This window comes from Danio rerio, chromosome 20, assembly GCF_052040795.2.
Source record: "Danio rerio strain M-AB ecotype USA chromosome 20, GRCz13ab, whole genome shotgun sequence".
NCBI classification, from domain to species: Eukaryota; Metazoa; Chordata; class Actinopteri; order Cypriniformes; family Danionidae; genus Danio; species Danio rerio.
The window spans coordinates 43,581,401-43,602,419 of record NC_141040.1 but is presented as its reverse complement, the minus strand read 5'-3'; the positions used below and the strand labels follow the sequence as shown (position 1 = coordinate 43,602,419).

The following is a 21,019-nucleotide window of genomic DNA, read 5'->3' as shown; positions in this document are numbered from 1 at the left end:
AATAACTGTTGTAAATAGTGAGATTGGACTGCAAATGTAAATAGTGTAATGAGAAATGCACAAAGCTACGGGGAAAAACTATGATGACACCATTTAGTAATATCCTCACCTGACTCCTCCACTTAAATTAAAAGTAAAATATGCAATCCACCACAGCTAAACAAATATACATTTGAGATTACCCTGCAAGCCACCCACATTGGTAATACCTAAATGCATCTTTCCAGTAATATCTTTACACAATATCCACACTCATTCGCTTCCCAGAGGAGAGCATCTCTCAGGCTTCATTTTTCAAAACACACGAGTACAGTTAGAGCTTTATTTTGTGTTCGACTTACTGACCCTTCATGCTGATGATTCAGTGCAAAGGCTCATGACACAGAGAGACTGGACTAGATCAACAGAGACGTGACCCACTGATCCGTTCAGCCCAACCAGCTGACAACACACATTCCTCTGGCGCGCACACACACACACACACACAACTTACAGCAGCACAAGATGTACAGTATAAACCTTATCTCACCTTGCCTAAAAAAAGCTGTTTTCCATAAAAGGTAACTGGTTTCTTATTAGCTGGTTTATGTGATTCACTAGCAGCTGGCGGAGAAGAAAGTCACAAGAAAACGTGAGTGTGTGTGTGTGTGAGTGTGTGTGTGTGTGTGTGTGTGTCCAGTAAAAGCAACCTGCTTGATGTGATCTGCTCATGTACAGGTGTTTTGGAAATGCAGTGTAATAATGGATAGCACTGTTGAGTTGGGTAAGTTACCTCAAAAATAATAGTAATTTGTTACTAATTATATCATCACAAGTGCATAGAAATTACTTTTCTAATGACTTTGTCTGAAAAATAACTTGGCTACTCAGTAAGAAATTTAACTGACTAAATACTAGAAGTCCACGTAAATATCAATGGATAAAAATGAATTATTAACAGTATAATTAATGGTTTCGTGTTTTGTGATTTACTGGTGTTTTCCATTTATTTCAGTTGTGAATCACATTATGGGATGTTGATCTCTGCTCTGTCAACTTTTGATGTTGAAATCCAACTCTACAGTTTAATAAAGTGACTTTTATTGACATTTTAGTTATTTGAAATAATATAACATATAAGAAATATTATAGAGATAAATACATTTAAAAAAAATCCACAGCCAGTTTACAAGGGTTTTGTATCGTAATATTCAACAACAACCCAGACTATATATCACTTTAAACAATCAAAAATGTTAATAAGTCACTTTTTTTAAACTTTTCAAGGTTAAAAATTGTTGGGAGAAAGATCAAGATCCCGTAATGCAATTCAAAAGCATAAATTAACGGGGGAAAATAAAAATAAAACCGATTAAATCACAAAATACAGAAAGCTAAGATAAGCAGCCGGCCGAAAGTGCGATATGCACATTAATAGCAGCATTTTTTATGACACTGTATAATAATAATGTTACAACTGTCACAATCACTGTGACATTTGGGGTAAGGGGTAGATGTTAATAAAATACAATTAATGGGAAATTTAATAAATAATATAAATTATTCTCATTAGCTTCTGACCGCAACCATATCCGATCTAGCAACAACCATGAGACACGCACTGATGGCCCAGCCTAAATGCATTCCATGTGACCAGAAGTGTAGAAAAGTTTTTTGAAGGGGCTGAAAAGGATACGGGGTTTGATTAAAGATTCTGAGAGCAAATTAATTTTTTTCAAAAAAAATTAAGAGCACAGATAAGAGGAAATAAGTACTAAACATGTCATGTTTTTTTCCTGCATGGGAACAATATTACTAAAGCAGCTGTTTACATGGAGTTGAACCTGATTTTGGTAAAAACTCAAACATAAAAATAAAACAAAACAAAAAATATCTGAAAAATATGTTCTGTCTAATAAATATAGAATGACACAAGGAGAAAGTACTGAACTAGAGAAATGTATTTCATACTTTATATAAAAGGCTTTTTTGGTGATGGCAGCTTAAAGACACCTCTCATACGAAGAACGAAGTTGCTCAGCTCAAGCATTGCTCGGGTGTGATTTTTTCACAAAATTTTGATAATTCTGTGGGTCTCGTCTATCAAATCTGACCTTTATTTTGTATTTCCTCTTCAAGTCAGGTGATTGGTTGGGCCATTCTACAGCTTGATTTTCTTTCTCTGAAAGCATTGGAGAGTTTCCTTGGCTGCATTTCGGATCACTTTCTTGTTGAAATGTCCATTCTGGTTTCATCTTCATCATTCTGCTATTGTAGATGCTGGACATCTGGAAACAGATGAAGGGCAGAGGGTTGCTGAATAAGAGATTCCAGTTGCTGTCTGGGATTTTACTGCCTTTCTACAGCTCCCTTTCTTCATGTGTTCAATACTTCTTCCCTGTGTCATTTAATTCTATTACATACAACTTAATTTGTAAACTAATTAGATTTGTTTTCTTTGCATTTGTAGATTTTTTTGGTTGCTATCAACATCCAATGAAAATTTCAAGTAAACAGCACCTTTAGAAATGTCTCTAGAAAATGTTTCTCAGAATTCTGAGAAAAATGGTGGCATGTTCAATACTTATTTCCTCCATTTTACATAATTTATAACAAGCACTACTATATACCAATTTAAAAGAGTAGCCTAAATTTTAATTTCAATCCAAATTCAAACATGGATTTTTCAGCAGAACAGCAGAGCTGAGTCAAAAGTTCAACAATTTTAACTAAGGCAAAGCAAAAATTCCTTCTTCAGAGACATTTTTATCTGGAATGTACGGAGCAGGTCAGGCATGTGTGGAAAGTTGGAGAATATGTGTGGATTGCGCCGGAGGGAGCCATTAAATGGAGGTCATGTGATGCTCACCAGCGGTCCAAAAAACTCTTGGAGCTGCCATGATGCTCTGAAAGTCATTTGGGAGCCCTGCCATATGATTCTGAATCTTTGAATACAAGCCCAGGAGGAACCATGGAGCACAACAGCATCGCATCCAAAATAAAACAGCACTTACAAGCATCTCTCCTCTCTCAAAAAGAGTTCACAAGTTTACATCTGGCCTCTCGAGTCAACGAAATCATTGGCAAACGCAAACCGCACACTTCATACATTCAATCCCCCCTCCTTCTCGATGACACTTGCAGAAAACACTTGGAGGGTTCCGGAGGGGATTTGCGGTTTCGGTCCTGGAATGAGGATTGTCAGAGGGAGGCGTCAGTGTAATCTTTTGTGGTCTGGAAATATGTCCAAATGAGCTTGTTTATTTTTATCTATTGTGAAAGAAAGCTGCTTTATTGTGGTCCATGTTTAACTGCTTAAATGTCTCCCTGCATGAACCTTGTCAATAGCACAGCGCTACAATGGTCTGTTTTGTTTTGCGTTATGACTCAATACAGTCTGTATTTTTATTGTTTTGCTCTCTCAACCGCATTGCTTATAAAGCGCTCTCATTTCAGGGTGACCATACAAAGCCTATTAAATCGCTCCTCGTTATTTTGGAAACAATAGTTAAATTGGATGTCTGATGTTTATGAAGGCCTCCATGTATTTTTGTTATTCTTTAGGCAGAATGCTTTAGCACTGCAGTCACAGGGTCATAACAGTTCAGAAAATGTGCAGTATGCAATATGCAGTGCATAAATAAGGGGTCGTTTTGAATAAAAGCGAGTAAAAGCATTTAAATACACTTACCACAAATATGCTTACAGCGAAAATGACGGGGGTTAGGGGGCTTGGGGTTCATTGACCCCCCTAATTTCGCTTTATCCCCCCTAAAGGACTTCAAAACAAGATGTAGGGGGGGATTATGGGTGTCAACCCTTTAATAGTGAGAAATAGCTTTCTATGATCTCTGATTTACATCTTAAATATTAATAATTAAAAACGTACATACATATCTAAATGTACATACATAAATATATACATCTGACCCCACCCATAATGGTTCATACCATTGGGAATGCATAATCGTGCCAATCAATGCTAGGAAAAGTATGATTCAACAGTCTGAAACTGGCAGTTTTAAAGCATCGATAGATATCTTTAGCATTTACAAAACACGTTACTTATAAAACAGGTGATCATATCTGCATGTAGCCTAAAAACAGGAAAAATTAGACAATTTATATAGTTTGACTGACAGTAACCTCTAAAATAGTCACTAAATATTCCTCAAAACACTAAAAATTTGATTCACTAAAGCATTACATATTTTTCATGATATTTTTTTTCTGAAAAATGCACTTTTATTTTCAAGATTCTTTGGTGAAAAGGAAAAAAAAATTAATTAACAGTTAAATATTTTGTAACATTCTAAATAACTTTGTAATATTATAGATGAGTTTTGGTTGGTGCCAATAGCCTAGTGGTTAATGTACCGACATATAGCACCCAGGTGCTCGGCTCAAGTACTTTGCCAATCCCTCTGCTCCCCACACCTTTTTGTCTGTTAATCTCCACTGTCCTGTCAATAAAGGTGAAAACCACTAATAAATAATTATTAAAGAAAGAGTTCTGATGGATTTTGTTTAGTACTATAATAATATAGTACTATAACTAGTAATACAGAATATATTGGAATGTAAAAACTAGGCAATAATAACAATGATCGTAATAATATGATTGAACACTGCAGTAATTATGTTGAAAATGCAGCTTTTAATCAAAATAAAGTACTGAATATTATTTAAAAATGTATTATATAGTTTAAATGTTTAAAATTAAAAAAACATTTTGTATTAACTTTATAATTGTATTGCTTTTACTGTATTGTCATATAAATTCAGCTATTGTAAGGGAATCAGAAGACTTTTTTCTTTCAAAAACGTAAAAATAAATGTAATGTAATGTAAATGTAATTTTTTCATGTATATATGATGACTTCATAAAATAATTACAGTTCTTTTAGAAACTGAATTCCAGGACAAAATAAATAAGCATATCTGTCTGTCTGTCTGTCTGTCTGTCTGTCTGTCTGTCTGTCTAGCTATCTTTCTATCTATCTGTCTAAATATGGCCAACCTCATTCTGTAATCATACTGTTATAAATATTTGCCATTCTCACCTTTTGTTCTCCACCAGAGGCTGCTGTCGACTGACTGTTTGACTGACTGCCCAATCGACTGATCCACCCTTCCCTTAATATATACATACATATATTTATTTTAATAGTCGGCGTTAACATGCTGCATTATCGCGAGACTCTTGTAAAAAAATATTGGCGTTAATCTATTATCAAAGTTGAGTTGGCAGCTGGGTCTATTCTACGCAAGCTATGATGACTTTCACCTTGATATTTTAGGGCGGATGTATACCTCACCGGTGAGCTGTCTGACAAAAAAGTGCCCATCTGAATCAAATCAGCAGGATTCCTTACTGTAACTGTAGTCTGGCAGTTTCACTTTAACTCATGAACATTTAATTCATTTTATATATATATATATATATATATATATATATATATATATATATATATATATATATATATATATATACATATATACATATATATATATATATATATATATATATATATATATATATATATATATATATATATATATTTTTTTTTTTTTTTTTTTTTTTTAACGATTTTTCCTTAACCACCTGGTGGCAACCAATTAGAAACCCAAACAAACCTATATTGTAGATGTGACGCAACATAATCTCAACTTCATTCCCTGCATAACATTTGCCATGCCTAAAGTTGTCATTTCACTAAATTTTCATAAATGTAAACAACGAGACTGCATGGAGACAGTGGAGGCGTTTATATAAATGAGAATATAAGCAGTCGCAGCCTCCCCAAAACCTCCACAATTAGAGCACAATTAGAGTAAAATGGCAGCATGTATGGCGTGGAACGCAAAGGAGGGTCTTGGCTTTAATGCTGAGTTGTTCATCTGCGGTTGCCTATGAGAAAGGAGCCCTAAGGGAGGAGCACAACTTGACTAGCAAGTATAGCTAACAGGGTCCAGATGGCGCCCCTGCGTTTGGGACGGGGGTCATGAGCTGTTAATACAGCTGCGGGTTCTTCTGCAACCAAGGCAGGGCAGTGGAAAATCACATTACAATCATTGTATGAGGTGAACATTCTGGACGCACCCAAAGCCATTCAAAAACCAGAGAAGTAAAAAAATCTGCCATGTTTAGGTGTTTGAACACATCCAATGTGCCATGTGAGAGCTGACATCGCATTAAATTTTACCCTCGCCACTCAGATGGTTGTTAACCAAGTGTGTGAAATGGAAACAGCTGGGGTGAATATTGACCTATGGAGGATGTTGTCATGTTTTGCAGTGCCATTTTCAGAGGGAAATCTGATTGGCAGAAGAATGGTATTTTAGTTCTGTGTATATAAGGTTACTGAGAAACCAAAGATGCCAAAAAGAGTCAAAAACTGCTCATAAATCTGTAGCAGATCACCAATGCTATGTTGGAGGGAGGCTCAACTTGTGTCAAGATGATTCTAGGGGAAAATACAAAGCAGGGAACACAAGATATACTGCTAAATCAAACAAAAAGTGCTCAGGGGGTGCTTAAATAATGTGGTGGTGCTCTTTGGGTGAGGGATTCATCAGAATAAACAGTAATAATCAGTCCAAGGCAGTTTTAAGAAATAGCCAAGACTTTTAAATATTTTTTCCACATTTTTCGAGTGCCTTGCCTTCACAATTAAATGCACTTGCCTTCTTGGAGGTAAGAAAAATCTTTCTCCACCCAGTTACATACATTGGATCCATGATCTGATGCAGTCTATTCAAATAGAAAGGTATACAGTTTGTGGTAATACTGAAAGATTTATTGAAAGACTATTTGGCAACTATTTCACTCACATTTTGATAGATGGATGGATGGATGGATGGATAGATGGATAGATGGATAGATGGATAGATGGATAGATAGACAGACAGACAGACAGACAGACAGACAGACAGACAGACAGACAGACAGACAGACAGATAAACAGATAGACAGATAGATAGATAGATAGATAGATAGATAGATAGATAGATAGATAGATAGATAGATAGATAGATAGATAGATAGACAGACAGACAGACAGACAGACAGACAGACAGATAAACAGATAGACAGATAGATAGATAGATAGATAGATAGATAGATAGATAGATAGATAGATAGATAGATAGATAGATAGATAGATAGATAGATAGATAGATAGATAGATAGATTAAAACAGTTTATGGAAGGATGGATGGATGGATGGATGGATGGATGGATGGATGGATGGATGGATGGATGGATGGATGGATGGATGGATGGATGGATGGATGGATGGATGGATGGATGGATGGATGGATGGATAGATAGATAGATAGATAGATAGATAGATAGATAGATAGATAGATAGATAGATAGATAGATAGATAGATAGATAGATAGATAGATAGATAGATAGATAGATAAAAAGATTGATTGATTGATTAAAACAGTTTATAGATAGATAGATAGATAGATAGATAGATAGATAGATAGATAGATAGATAGATAGATAGATAGATAGATAGATAGATAGATAGATAGATAGATAGATAGATAGATAGATAGATAGATAGATAAAAAGATTGATTGATTGATTAAAACAGTTTATAGATAGATAGATAGATAGATAGATAGATAGATAGATAGATAGATAGATAGATAGATAGATAGATAGATAGATAGATAGATAGATAGATAGATAGATAGATAGATAGATAGATAGATAGATAGATAGATAGATAGATAGATGTACAGTACATACAATTATTACAGAAAGGTGGAATAACCTCATTTTATAATAGAGCTTGAGGTTAAAGCCTTTTGTCTGCACTTTAATTGACCTTGTGTTTGAGTCGAGTCAACTGTCATTACCAGTAATTTTTTTTAATGTTTGAAGAAAATCGAACCCATTCTTGTTTACGGTTACTAACATTCCAAAAATGACTTTTTTTTTTCACAATAAAGTATCTCACTATTCTCTCTGCCAAAAGCTCTAAACTAATGGCGTTTGTTTCAAGAGAAGCATTTCCTCCCCCATATGGTTTTCATAAGAAGTCTCCGAGTGTGTCTGTATAATGAAATCCAAATAAATATGTTATGTTCCTGTTTTATTTGGTTTGTTTTCAAGCCATTTTTACAACTCCTATTCAATTATGTGGATCATTTAATTTAAGAGAAACAAAGAAACCTATATCTCTTGTATCAGTCAAATCTTTACTAAGGCCTCATCCACACAGCAGCAGAATCCAGCTGTTATTGTATCCGCTTTCTTAATACAGTTGTATTCATACACAGTTTGGTTATTTACTGTGGAAGAAAAAGTAAATTCTTGTACTGAAGAAAGACTCTCTCAACTGTTTTTTTTGCTTGTCTAAATGAAGATTTAGAGAGACAAACAGAATTCACACTGTGTTTTTGAGACTGTAAACTGCATTTGGAAAGAGTCTTGATTGCTAACTAAGAAACTTACCCTTTGTGAATTAATCTGCCCACATACAGCCAGCAAAAAGCAGACACTACAAATCTAAAGTTTAAAAGATGCTTGCTCAGCTGTTTAACTGTCAGCTTATGATTTGAATCCGACGCGGAAGAAAGTAGTTCCTCATACAAAAGGGTTTTTGAGACTCTCCATGTTTGATTTTGTTTTTATATACATATCATCATATTTCATTCATTCATTCATTTTTTTTGTCAGCTTATTACCTTTATTAATTCGAGGTCGCCACAGCGGAATGAACCGCCAAATTATCTAGCAAGTTTTTATGCAGCGGATGCCCTTCCAGCTACAACCCATCTCTGGGAAACATCCACACACACATTCACACACACACTCATACACTATGGACAATTCAGCCTACCCAATTCACCTGTACCACATGTCTTTGGACTGTGGGGGAAATCGGTGTACCCAGAGGAAACCCACGCGAAGGCAGGGAGAACATGCAAACTTCACACAGAAACGCCAACTGAGCCGAGGTTCGAACCAGCGACCCATCTACCTTCATATATACATTAAATATGTTTTGGTCACTATTACTTTAATGTGATGTGTCATGTCAGTTTTGGTCTTTTATTATACTCATTTGGTGCATGAGTGAAACCAAACATGTGGCTTCACAGCAAGAAGGTCACTGGTTCGAGTCCAGGCTGGGCCAGCTGGCATTTCTGTGTGGAGTTTGCATGTTCTCCCCGTGTTGGTGTGGGTTTCCTCCGGGTGCTCTAGAGTCCCCCAAGGTCCTAAGACATGGGCTACAGGTGTATTGAGTAAACAAAATTGGGCGTAGTGTATGTGTGTCCATGTGAGAGTGTATAGTTGAATTGAATTGTATGGGTATTTCCCAGTACTAGTTTTCAGCTTGAAAGGCATTTGCTGTGTAAAGCATATGCTGGATGAGTTGGCGGTTAATTTCGCTGTGGCGACCACTAGTGAAAGGGAAATGAATGACTGAAGTGAAGGGATCAGTAAGTGAAGATATTTGGGTAGGGATCGATAAGTGAAGAGGGTGGTGAAAGTGGTAGGCCAGATTCACGGTGGCAGGCCAGACTGACCATCCCGCTGCTCCCTATGGCTAGTCCACCCCTTGCTAGCTATTATATTTAAGAGGACAGTGCAACACTTTAGTCCTACGTAAAACACAAAATTGATTAAGAGCAGACTTTTAAGACTTTCTCGACTGTATTTTTGGTGAAGCTCTGTTGTCTGATTGAAGGCCATAACTGAGTTTTTAATGATTTGAACTTTTTTTACAAAACAACAGTTCAATAAAAATTAAATTAATTACTTTTTTTCATTCTAAAATAGATAAAAAATGTTAAACATATTTTATAACTGTACGAGTCAAAAAATATTTATTTTGAAATTTTAAATATGTTATTTCAATCGTCAAATACTAAAAAATATTTCAAAATGTATTTCAGTGACAAAAAAACATTTCCTGTTATAAAATTTAATAAAAAAGATCTAAATATTGATTAAAAGTACTTTTTAAAGAAAAAAGAAAAAAATAATAATTATTTATTTCAAATATATTTTGGCCTTTTTTTGCCATTTTTAATTATATATATTCATTCATTCATTTTCTTTTCAGCTTAGTCCCTTTATTCATCAGGGGTTGCCACAGCAGAATGAACAACCAACTTATCCAGCATATGTTTTACGCAGAGGATGCCCTTCCAGCTGCAACTTAAGACTGGGAAACACCCATACACTCTCATTCACACACCTACGGCCAAACAGTTTATTTTATTCACCTAAACCAATTGTTTTGGACTTGTGGGAGAAACAGGAGCACCCTAAGGAAACCCACACGAACACTGGGGAGAACATGCAAACTCCACACACAAATGCCAACTGGCCTAGCTGAAGCTCGAACCAGCAATCCTCTTGCTTTGAGGTGATCATGCTACCAACTGCGCCACTGTGATGCCCCATTTATACATTTTAAAATGCATTAACCGTGAGGAATATGCCCATTTTTTTAACCAGTATTTTATGTTTATTAACCAGCACCAGCTACGATATTCAAGAGGACAGTGCAACATTTATGTCCTGCGTAGAACACAAAATGGATTGAAAGCGGCCTCAATGGCAAACAGGGACTAATAAAAGAAGAAGATACCCCTGGAAGTGGTCAAAAGTGCAAAGTGTTTCAAACCCCATTTACAACTGTATATAGTGCAAACCGCTCTGGTTTCCCCCACAAGTCCAAAGACATGCGCTATAGGTGAATTGGGTAAGCTAAATTGTCTGTAGTGTATGTGTGTGAATGAGAGTGTATGTTGCAGCTGGAAGGGCATCTACTGCGTAAAACATATGCTGGATAAGTTGGTGGTTCGTTCCGCTGTGGCGATCCCTGATTAATAAAGGGACTAAGCTGAAAAGAAAATGAATGAATGAATGAATACAGTGCAATCCACTTGTGATCAGATCAACAAAACTGCATCTTAAAGGGACTTAAGTACATGTTAACCCAAAAATGAAAATTTCCTTACCATTTACACTTCTATGAAGTTCCTTCTTCTGTTGAATGTTTTCTGAAGAATGTTGGAAACCATCAGCCATTGACATCTATAGTATTTAAAAAAACACACTGAAAGTGAATCAAAATCTTCAATTGTGTTCAACAGAAGAAAGAAATTCAAACAGTGGAGAGTGAATGATGACAGAATTTTATTTTTGGCATTTTTAATATCAGGTCTAAACAGTGTCTCACTTTTCACGACACTTTCTATAATAATACATAGAAAATAATCTCTCTCCTTTTCTCATTGCATCTGGCATGATTGTAGATGCTGAACAGGTCTGTCTGTCTCAGGGTTCTGGTTTTGTTCAGGTCGTCACTTTTCCATGGAGACTATTAACCGTTAGCTTGCTGTCTGGGTTTATGGTCTGTTAAGGTTTATGTGTAGTTTATAGTTCCCAAGGCACTAACTAAAACCCAAAGTTATGTTGTACAGGATGTGTACCATGTCTGGCCGTGTTGTCAGAACATTCATCATGACCTACAGGTGGTTTCAGGAGGTGTGCTGTTTTTGCACTTGTTTGCAAAGCGAGAAATGAAACGGTTATGATGTAATGGTAAAACACCTGTGCAATATTGCAGGTGTTTCATCACTACAGGTTTCATGCACATTTTGTCAGTACATTTTCAGCATGTGCATTCAGATGAAGAGCATTTACTACACCGAATTGAGCAAAATTCTAATTGATTTGATCATATGATAATGAAATTGAGATAATGGATTTGTGATAATGACAGCTGATTGCGTCGCTTCTCAATGGACTACATTGTAAAAAGTGCTGTTTTCTACACAATTCCTTCATGTTGTCCCAAAACAAAACAATTAAGTTCATTATATTGTATATTACAAATGTAAGTGAACTGAACATAAAATAATTAAGTTGTCCCAAAAAATTAGGAATTGTGTTGTTTCAACTCATTTTTAAGAAGTAATTTGAACTTCAGTCAGGTGTTGAATTAAATCCTTCTGCGAGATGATTCAGTATTCGTGTTTAAAAGTCACGGAGAACAAATGAAAGCAGTAAAATCTTCTGTTTACAATTCAAAGCTACTAATCTTCGTTGCTTATTTGGAGTCAGAGAACAGAGGAAATTTACTGGCCTTCGGAAGAGATACTGATCACAAAATCCCACTTCTCTGACAAGATGAGCATGACAATATGCCTTTTTCAGCCAGCAGTTAATTTTAATCGAAAAAAAGGCTGCGAAAATTAAACTACTTATTTAAAATGTGCTGAAACAACACAAATCTTTAGATTGCCATGGGACAACTTAATTATTTTATGTTCAATCCACTTATGTTTGTTATTTGTCGTGAAAAAATAATTTTTTAAACATTTTTATGTCTTTTTCTTGTCATTAAACAATTTTATTTGTACTGCTGATACAAATCCGCAATTGTATTGCTACTGTTGATTGTGATATGCTTTGCATACTAATAAAGCATTTTTGCAGAAGATGATGGAGCACAGGCCTGATTGCCTAATTAACCAAATTAACCAATTGCCAAATTAACTTGAGCTTTGCAGCAGAACTTCCTGCCGCAGAAATGTGTTAAAACTGAACACAGAATATGTGAGGTTGAAAAAGGCTTCGATTTTTAATGGTGCGCACAGAATTTGTAGAATAAGAGGACATATGTATGGGTGCGGCCAATGGAGGACTGGAGAATCATTGACAAGTGACGAATTCCACTAAACTCCACCTGTTAATATCAGCTGCCTATATAAGTTGAAGCCAGGAAACCAGAACCCAGAAAATGTCACTTTTAGTCCCGCAGCGTTCAGCTGGATATTGATCGTTTGGCCATAAAAAAAAAAATTAATTAAAAAAAAACGAATTCATGATAAACGGGACCAAAACATGGATTATTGCTAATAGACGGAACATAGGATCTTTCAGGTAACAACATTCTTTACCTGTTGGCTTATCATGTGAGCATGTTTTTTTGAGCATTTTTTAATGCTTATATAGAGCTAAAAGTTGATCATTTATGACAAGAATTAGAAAAAAAAAAACAATTCTTTCTTTTTTTATGAGAACATTGACTATACTGTAAAGATGCTAAAAACCAAATTGAGTATTCCTCACACAGGTAAGTGGGCTTGACAAACCACATGTAGAAAACAAATTTGTAGTTCTATGCGATCTTTGTTTACCAGCGATCTTCCAGGATTAGATCGCTGGCAAACACAAAGATCTCATAGATCTACAAATTTGCCATTATATGGACTACAAGTACCAGTCATGCACCGTGCACACACACACTGGTTCCTTACCCTAGCTGATTGCTAACACACAAAGCTGAAGCTGTTGAGAACTAATGACAAGGACTTTAAAAGCAGCATTGACACACACACACACTAGTTGCTGAGTCTTGTTACTGAATTGTGAACATTAAGATGTTTTCCTTACCTTGTTTGCTGGGGTTGACCCTCACCTTGTTTGTTTGTTTGTTTATGTTATCTGCTCACTGTCTGTACTGACCATCTGCCTGTTTATCGACCACGATATTGACCCTTTCTTCTCTGATCATTCTTAATAAACCTGCGTTTGGATCCGCACCTCCTTGTCAGCGTCCCACTTCTCATTACAAAAACACACTCTCTCATCTCTCTGACATTTTAAATATTTTGCATTTACCAAAGTAAACTACAGAAGAGCCAAGCTTTAAATAGGAATATATTTGAAACTCCTGGCCATTTTGAGTGGGATGCTAACAGTCTAATCTCATTTAATTATCTATTCTAAGCTAAGCAAATGCTAAGCTGAACAAATAAAAAATGGCCTCAACTGTTAAATAAAACGAGGCGTCATGGTGGCTCAGTGGTTAGCAGGAAGAAGGTCACTGGTTTGAGTCCAGGCTGGGCCTGTTGACATTTCTATGTGGAGTTTGCATATTCTCCCCATGTTCACATGGGTTTCCTCGGGGTGCTCTGGTTTCCCCCACAAGTCCAAAGACATGCGGTACAGGTGAATTGGGTAACAAAATTGTCCATAGTGTATAAGTGTGTGTGAATGGGGAAGTGTATGGGTATTTCCCAGTACTGGGTTGCAGCTGGAAGGGCGTTCGCTGTGTAAAACATATGCTGGAATAGTTGACAGTTCATTACGTTGTGGTGACTCTTGATAAATAAGGGACTAAGGCGAAGGAAAATGAATGAATCAATGAATGTTAAATAAAACTCAACTGTTTAACTCTAAGTGACTTGTAAATTTAAAAAAGAGTTTGCATCTGGCATGATTGAGAAAGAGTTTTCCTTTAAAATGACAATAATATTACCATTTTGAATAATTTCTATGACAATTTATAGCACAAAAAATATATATTTATCATGACATGCATATAGGGGAATGGTTTACTGTTAGAAATGTGCCTCTTGCATCTCGCTTCATCCATAAAATCAACCTTTATAATGACATTATATTATGTTCATTTGTCATTGATATGCTTCATCCCCTGAAACAAAAGTTTTACAGTGAGTAACAAAACTGTTTTGGTGGTTGTTGGTGTTGTTTGCTGCCTTTTGTAATATATTATATACATTAGAAATAGTCTGTATAAAATAAAGTACCCTGAACCTGAAGTCACATTGCATTGCACAGCTCAAGTCTGATGTAAGCACAGTGTCCATCAGAAAAAAAAGTTTAGCTCACCATTTGCTTTTTTTTTTAACAAGCCTTAATTTCTCTTGACGCAGGGTCTTATACATGCTGTTGCATACCTAAAAAAGCAATGTCATGCTGTCTGTAACTAATAAAACCCTTGGAAGGTTTACAAACCACTTACTGACAAAGTGAAAATGTCAAGCAAAAATGTCCATCATTTCCAAGGACACGTATTCAATAAAACATCCACAGATCTGTGCTGAAGTCAAGCCAGAGCTCTGCTGTTTTTGGTTGATACTGGTCCAGTGTATGCACATTTGTGAGAAGAAAAATAAAAAAAAATTAATTTAAGATTTTGGAAGATGTTTTTTTTTCCAGACAATAACTTTAGGATGTCAAATTTTCCTAAAGTAAAGTGATTTGTTTATTGCGAAATCTCAATCTGCCTCGCTGGATACACTCTTCAAAACGTCTGAGATAAAGATTGTTCAAATGTTTTGCTCATAAAGGCTTCATTTGATAAATAACAACAACAACAACAACAAAGACAAATATAATAATAAAATATAATGTTGTGTGTAAACAATAGTTCTTTTTATTTTTGGAATTTTTAAGGTACTGTATTTCAATGCATTTGATGGCAATGCTAAATTTCCAGCTGTTATTACACCAGCCTGATGTGGAGTGCAAGAGACATTTCTTATCATTTCATTGTTAAAAACAGTTGTGCTGCTTAATATATTTGTGGATTCAGGAGAGTTTCATCAATAGAAAGATAATTTTAAAACAATATTGAATAAAAAATATTATAAGGCCCAGCTTGCACCACCACAAGCATACACACATATACATACACATCTGTTTTTTTTTAGTTGTGAAAATATTCTATAGGTTTCCATTGTTTTTATACTGTACAAACTGTATTTTCTGTTGCCCTCATGCCACCCTAACCCCAACCCTTCTGTACAGTTTTCTGAAAAAAAAAAGTGATTCTGTGTGATTTATAAGCTTTTTGCTGTCTATTGAGAATGAGAGAGCTCTCGGATTTCATGTAAAGTATCTTAATACTTGTGTTTTGAAGATGAACAAAGGTCAGAGAATTGGCATGGCGGGAGGTTCATTAATAACAGAATTTTCATTTTTGGGTGAATTAACATTTTGCAGGCAGTTTAATTTTTTTGTGTATTTTTTTCAATATGAAAACAAGCTGCTGCATTTGTCGGACTTAAACTTATTTACTGCCAGAACGGCCAGTAAAATACCACATACATTCTTTACAGTTCACTGCTGTAATATGAACTGCATTGTGGGTCATTTAAAAACTTTTACAGTAACTAACTGCATATTAGGAATTTGCGCTATTCTACTGTAAGTGGAGTTCTGCTACTGTAAGCAAGTACTGCTACTGTACTGGAAGAAGATTAAAAGAGAAACATTTTAATTAACATCTTGTAATTACAAAATGTATTTTAAACAATGAAAATTCCTTTAGTAAACTGTTTAAAACTCATATAAGAACAATGAATAATAAAATACTGTTATACTTGATCTCGTCACTAGTTAGGAGTTTATTTAATTCAATAGTAAATACTAAAAATAAAGGTTTTGTGCTGACTGTGTAAAATGTAAATAAATTACAGTAAAAGAGCTGTAAAAATTGTCATACTGTCAAAGTATTTTCCCGTAAAAAAAATTGCGGTGGAGCACCGCTACTGTAAAACATATTTAAAGGTAAGTTACTGTGAAGAAACAGCTGCGATAACTTGCAGGAAACAGTGCAGTTACCACAAAAATACAATAAAATGTCTGGGCTGAGAGCTGTGGAAATGAAATGACATTGAATGGAAGGCTGGAGCTTGAGTAACAATTAGCTCGAGTTCCATGCACGGAAGAGCTCTGTACTATAAAAGAAGGAGAGACAGCAGTGGAAGATGAGAGAGGACCAGGCCTGGGCATTTTATGTTTTACTTTTGCTTTCAGTTTGTTTTATTTTCTCATTAAAAATGATTTAAAAGTTTGTCGGTTCTCCGCCTCCTCCTTCTCGAAGGCAAGGTTGCCATCTAACTTTCTTACAATGTCTAACAGTTTACTCTAGTAATCTGCATTAGTGCACTTATCACTCCTATCTGTGCATTTATGGGTTTACTAACGCTAAATTACACTGTATGATAAATCGCTATAAATGTTTTTCCATTTTTAATAAACCGTTGAATTCCTCTTTGAATTCCGAAGCTTTTTTTTTACAAAACAAATTTAGAAGCTGGCATATTTTGCACATTAATTCTCTATAAATTTCCCAGTGATGGGTTGCAGCTGGATGGGCATTCGCTGTGTAAAACATATGCTGGATAAGTTGGTGGTTCATTCCTCTGTGGTGACCCCAGATTAATAAAGGGACTAAGCCGAAAACAAAACTAATGAAAGAATTCTCTATGCACTCCTAGAAATTCAACAACAGTATTTAAATTGCACCCTGAGGTAATGGTTTCAAATAAACTCTGACTTCAACACACTTGAGCGGCTGTCTAGACCTTATTTTTGACAATCTGTTTTCATATCAGCTTGTAGAATTTTTGTTGTGTTATTTTAATCATACCCTAACCATTACCATTATAAATATCAAAGCCGACATGACTTTTCGCATGCAATAATAATGTCACTGCATTCAGTGGAGTTATATTTAACCCCACAAGCATCTTTACTGGTCAAGTGTACTTCCCCCTTCACTGTTACCTTTGCTATACATATTTTATTAAATATCTAAGTGAGAAAACGCTTGCACGAAATGAATTCTGCATGAAAGAAAGAGAAATTGGCCTCGGTCCGTGGCTTAACATCTGGCGCAGTTTATTCTGGCAGGTCATATGTTATTCAGGAGAGGAAAAACATGACACCCTCTAACTTTCTCTCTTTTTTGTTTCAAACTTAAGCATAAGAAATACGTACCTACGGTATGTTGTTTTCATATGCTGTATGGGAGCAAGCGACAGATTTTCTCATGGCCCGTGACTTCCAGAGTGAATTTGTTTTTGGATCTCACACAGAAGGTCAGGGTTTGACATCAGGACATCTGCAAACACATTAATGCAAGCTATTATTGATACACACTGGCCTAAAAGGCCTTTGGTTTGTAGTTCTAGGCCTCTTTCTGACAACAGAGGAGTGTCAGATGGCATTTGAGTGTGTTTTGATGATTAAGATAAACTCTGAACATTATTAAAAAAGCCTGGCTTATTGCATTTGGCAGCGTTGATGGATGGTGTAAGGACACGTCTCGGAAAGTTGGCTTATTGAGCTGTTAGCCCTTTCAATAATTCTGTAATATTTCATTTAGTGAGAATCTCTGACCTGTTCTTCAAGTCATCGTGTTTTCTTTGGCAAAAGGGAACTTCCTTGAAGTGTCATGCTGTATTATAGTGGATGGGGACTAAACTTTCGGGCCAGCTGCGGAGACTCTGGGCCGCAGGACATGAGAGTGAGCAAACAGGAATAAGCTCATGAATGGGCCACACAACCTGCGCACTGTTTCCTGCTCTACTGGGTGGTCACTTTGTGTTTCATTAACTTCCATTTATACACATGCAAATATGGAAGAACAGGAATGCGGGCATGTGCAATGTTTTATTCTGCACTGCATGCAAACAAGTTCAAGTTCGCTGACCTCTGACTTGCAAATCTGAGTTTGACATTTAAAGACCCAAACATGACAGACTGACCTTTTGGATGGAGACAATAAGCACACACTTCAAACTGCATGGTTTGATGTACTGGAAATGAAGGAGACATTGTATCTTTCATGTTTAATTTAGTTGGTTTTATGCTGCGTTCACACCAGACGCGGATGAAGTGTCAAGCGTGGTGGTTTACATGTTAAGTCCATGCAAAGATGCGAATGGACATCCTGCTGTACAATTTGCGTGAATGAGGCAGCGTGAATGACGCAAATTTGAGCAAATGAAGCAACGTTGGAAAGTTGGAAAATCTGAACTTCAGCGGACATTCGCGCGGCTTTAACCAATCAGGAGCTTTCTCTTGGAGGAGCGTGATTATGACACAGTGCATGTTGTTTGTGTGCCAAGGAGAAATCTTCTGGACACCTGAGAAAAACACTGGACAACTGTTAATCAAACTGGGCTGGTCTCAGTCTGAAGCACAGCTGAAAACCTCCATTATACTATGGAGTCAATCTAGGGCCATATATACTTGCATATTAAAAGAAACTTTTGCAAAAAATTAAAAATAAATGCCAATCTCCAAAAATCGCAAAGCGAAAAAAAAAATTTTTGAGAAAGAAAATGAATTTTGCTTACAAAAATTAAGAACTGCAAAGGGGAAAATAATTTTTTTGAGAAATAAAAATGAAATGTGCAAACAAAAAAGAACAAAAATAAAAATCAAGCAAGTGCAAAAAAAAAACTATATTCAGTTGAAGTCAGAATTATTAGCCCCCCTTTGATTTTTGATTTTTTTTTATATTTTTAAAATGATGTTTAACAGAGCAAAGAATTTTTAACAGTATGTCTAATAATATTATTTCTTCTGGAGAAAGTCTTAATTGTTTCATTTTGGCTAGAATAAAAGCAGTTTTTATTAATAAAAAAAAACATTTTAAGGTTAAAATTATTAGCCCCTTTAGGCTATATTTTTTTTTAGATAGTCTACAGATCTAGCAATCATTATACAACAACTTGCCTAATTACCCTAACCTGCCTAGTTAACCTAATTTACCTAGTTAAGCCTTTAAATGTCACTAAGCTGTATAGAAGTGTCTTAAAAACATCGAGTCAAATATTATTTACTGTCATCATGGCAAAGGTAAAATAAATCTGTTATTAGAAATGAGTTATTAAAACTATTATGATTAGAAATGTGTTGCAAAAATCTTCCCTCCGTTAAACAGACATTGAAGAAAAAATAAACAGGGGGCTAATAATTCTGACTTCAACTGTATATTCGCAAAACATTTTTATAGCATCTCCTTTACAAAACCAAATGTTACAAGGGAGTTGGTTGTTTACGGCAGGCCCAGACCTACTGGTAAGACCACCTTGGTGATACTGTGTCTCCAGGTGATGACGTTGCTTAAATGGAGGCAGATCTGGGCCTGCCATAAACAGTCAAGTTACCTTAATTCCGCCCTCTTGTCAAATCAGGGACACAAAGCGAAACGCACAGAAATGTGAAGTGCAAAGTGAAAGCTGCATTGCAAACTCAGAGTTGACTAAAAAGCAAATCAAAATGAGCATTGCAGTCGACTGGACGAGTTTTGTAAAGGCAATCCTATAAAAAAAGTTTCGCATATATATAGTTTTTTTTTTTTACTGCAATATTTTAGCCTTTTTACACTACTTGAATTTTATTTGTAGTTCTTTGTTTGTTTGCAAATTTTATTTCTATTTCTTTATTTTGCTTTGCAATGTTTGGAGATTTGCATTTAGTTTTTTGCTCAATATTTTATTTTTTCTTTACAAAACTTTTTTTTTTTTTTGCAAGTATATATGGCCCCTAGATTGACCCCATAATTATCCAGATATGGTTTCTAAAGGAGTCGAACTCACAGAGCTGCTGCACCTCATTATGGAGTGGAAACACATGTTGAGCCCCATATGGTCCAAAATCTGACAGGTGGGCAAATCTAAGCTTGTTTTTAATAAAACAAATATAAATATGGATATAATAAATAATAATAATTATAATAATAACATTATACAAAAGCTAATTGTCATGATTAAACTGAAAAAGAGATGAAGAAAGCATGAAAGTATGGTTTATATATAAACCATAACCAGTTATTTTCTAGATAGTCATTCTCTTTGAAACAGAGCTACCTGAGCCCTTTATACTCTAGCTGTATGTGATTCATTATTTATTTGCTGAGATAAAAAAATTGTTCTGAAAGTAATCTCAATGATATTGTTTCATTATATCCTCATCGTTATATAGTTTAAAACAACTTCTGGAATGATGTCTTTATTGTGTGAACAGGCCTTAATATCCACTCAGAAAACCATAGCAACTTTAAAACAACATATTAGTAAAAACTACATACTAATAACAACCTAGCAACTGCATATCAAACAACAAGTAACCTCTCAGAACAGCTTAGCAACTGCATAGCAGCATACTAGCAACAACAAATAACATTTCCGAAACCATCTTGTTGAGAGGGCTATAGCTGCAGGTTAATGAAAATTATTTATAATATTTATTAAATTATCCATTAATTGTATTTCATTAACGTCTAACACCCCTTGCACCAACCATCACAGTAGATAAAAACATCATACAGAGTATTATTCAATTGCCCACTATTATATTAACGTCTACCCCAAGCCTAAACTCAACCCTCACAGTAATGTAAAAAGATTAATTGTTGTTGTACAGAGTCACAAAAATTATGCTATACT

The 21,019-nt window shown here is 35.4% G+C and overlaps 1 long non-coding RNA gene across 1 annotated transcript; it reads left to right on the top strand.

Annotated features, from left to right (window-relative positions):
* The first annotated feature begins 478 nt into the window (after positions 1–478).
* LOC147839420 (uncharacterized) lies at positions 479–4,479 on the top strand. Its single transcript, XR_015518858.1, has 3 exons — positions 479–631; positions 718–763; positions 2,738–4,479. It is a non-coding gene; the product is annotated as an uncharacterized LOC147839420 (long non-coding RNA).
* Positions 4,480–21,019: the final 16,540 nt, after the last annotated feature.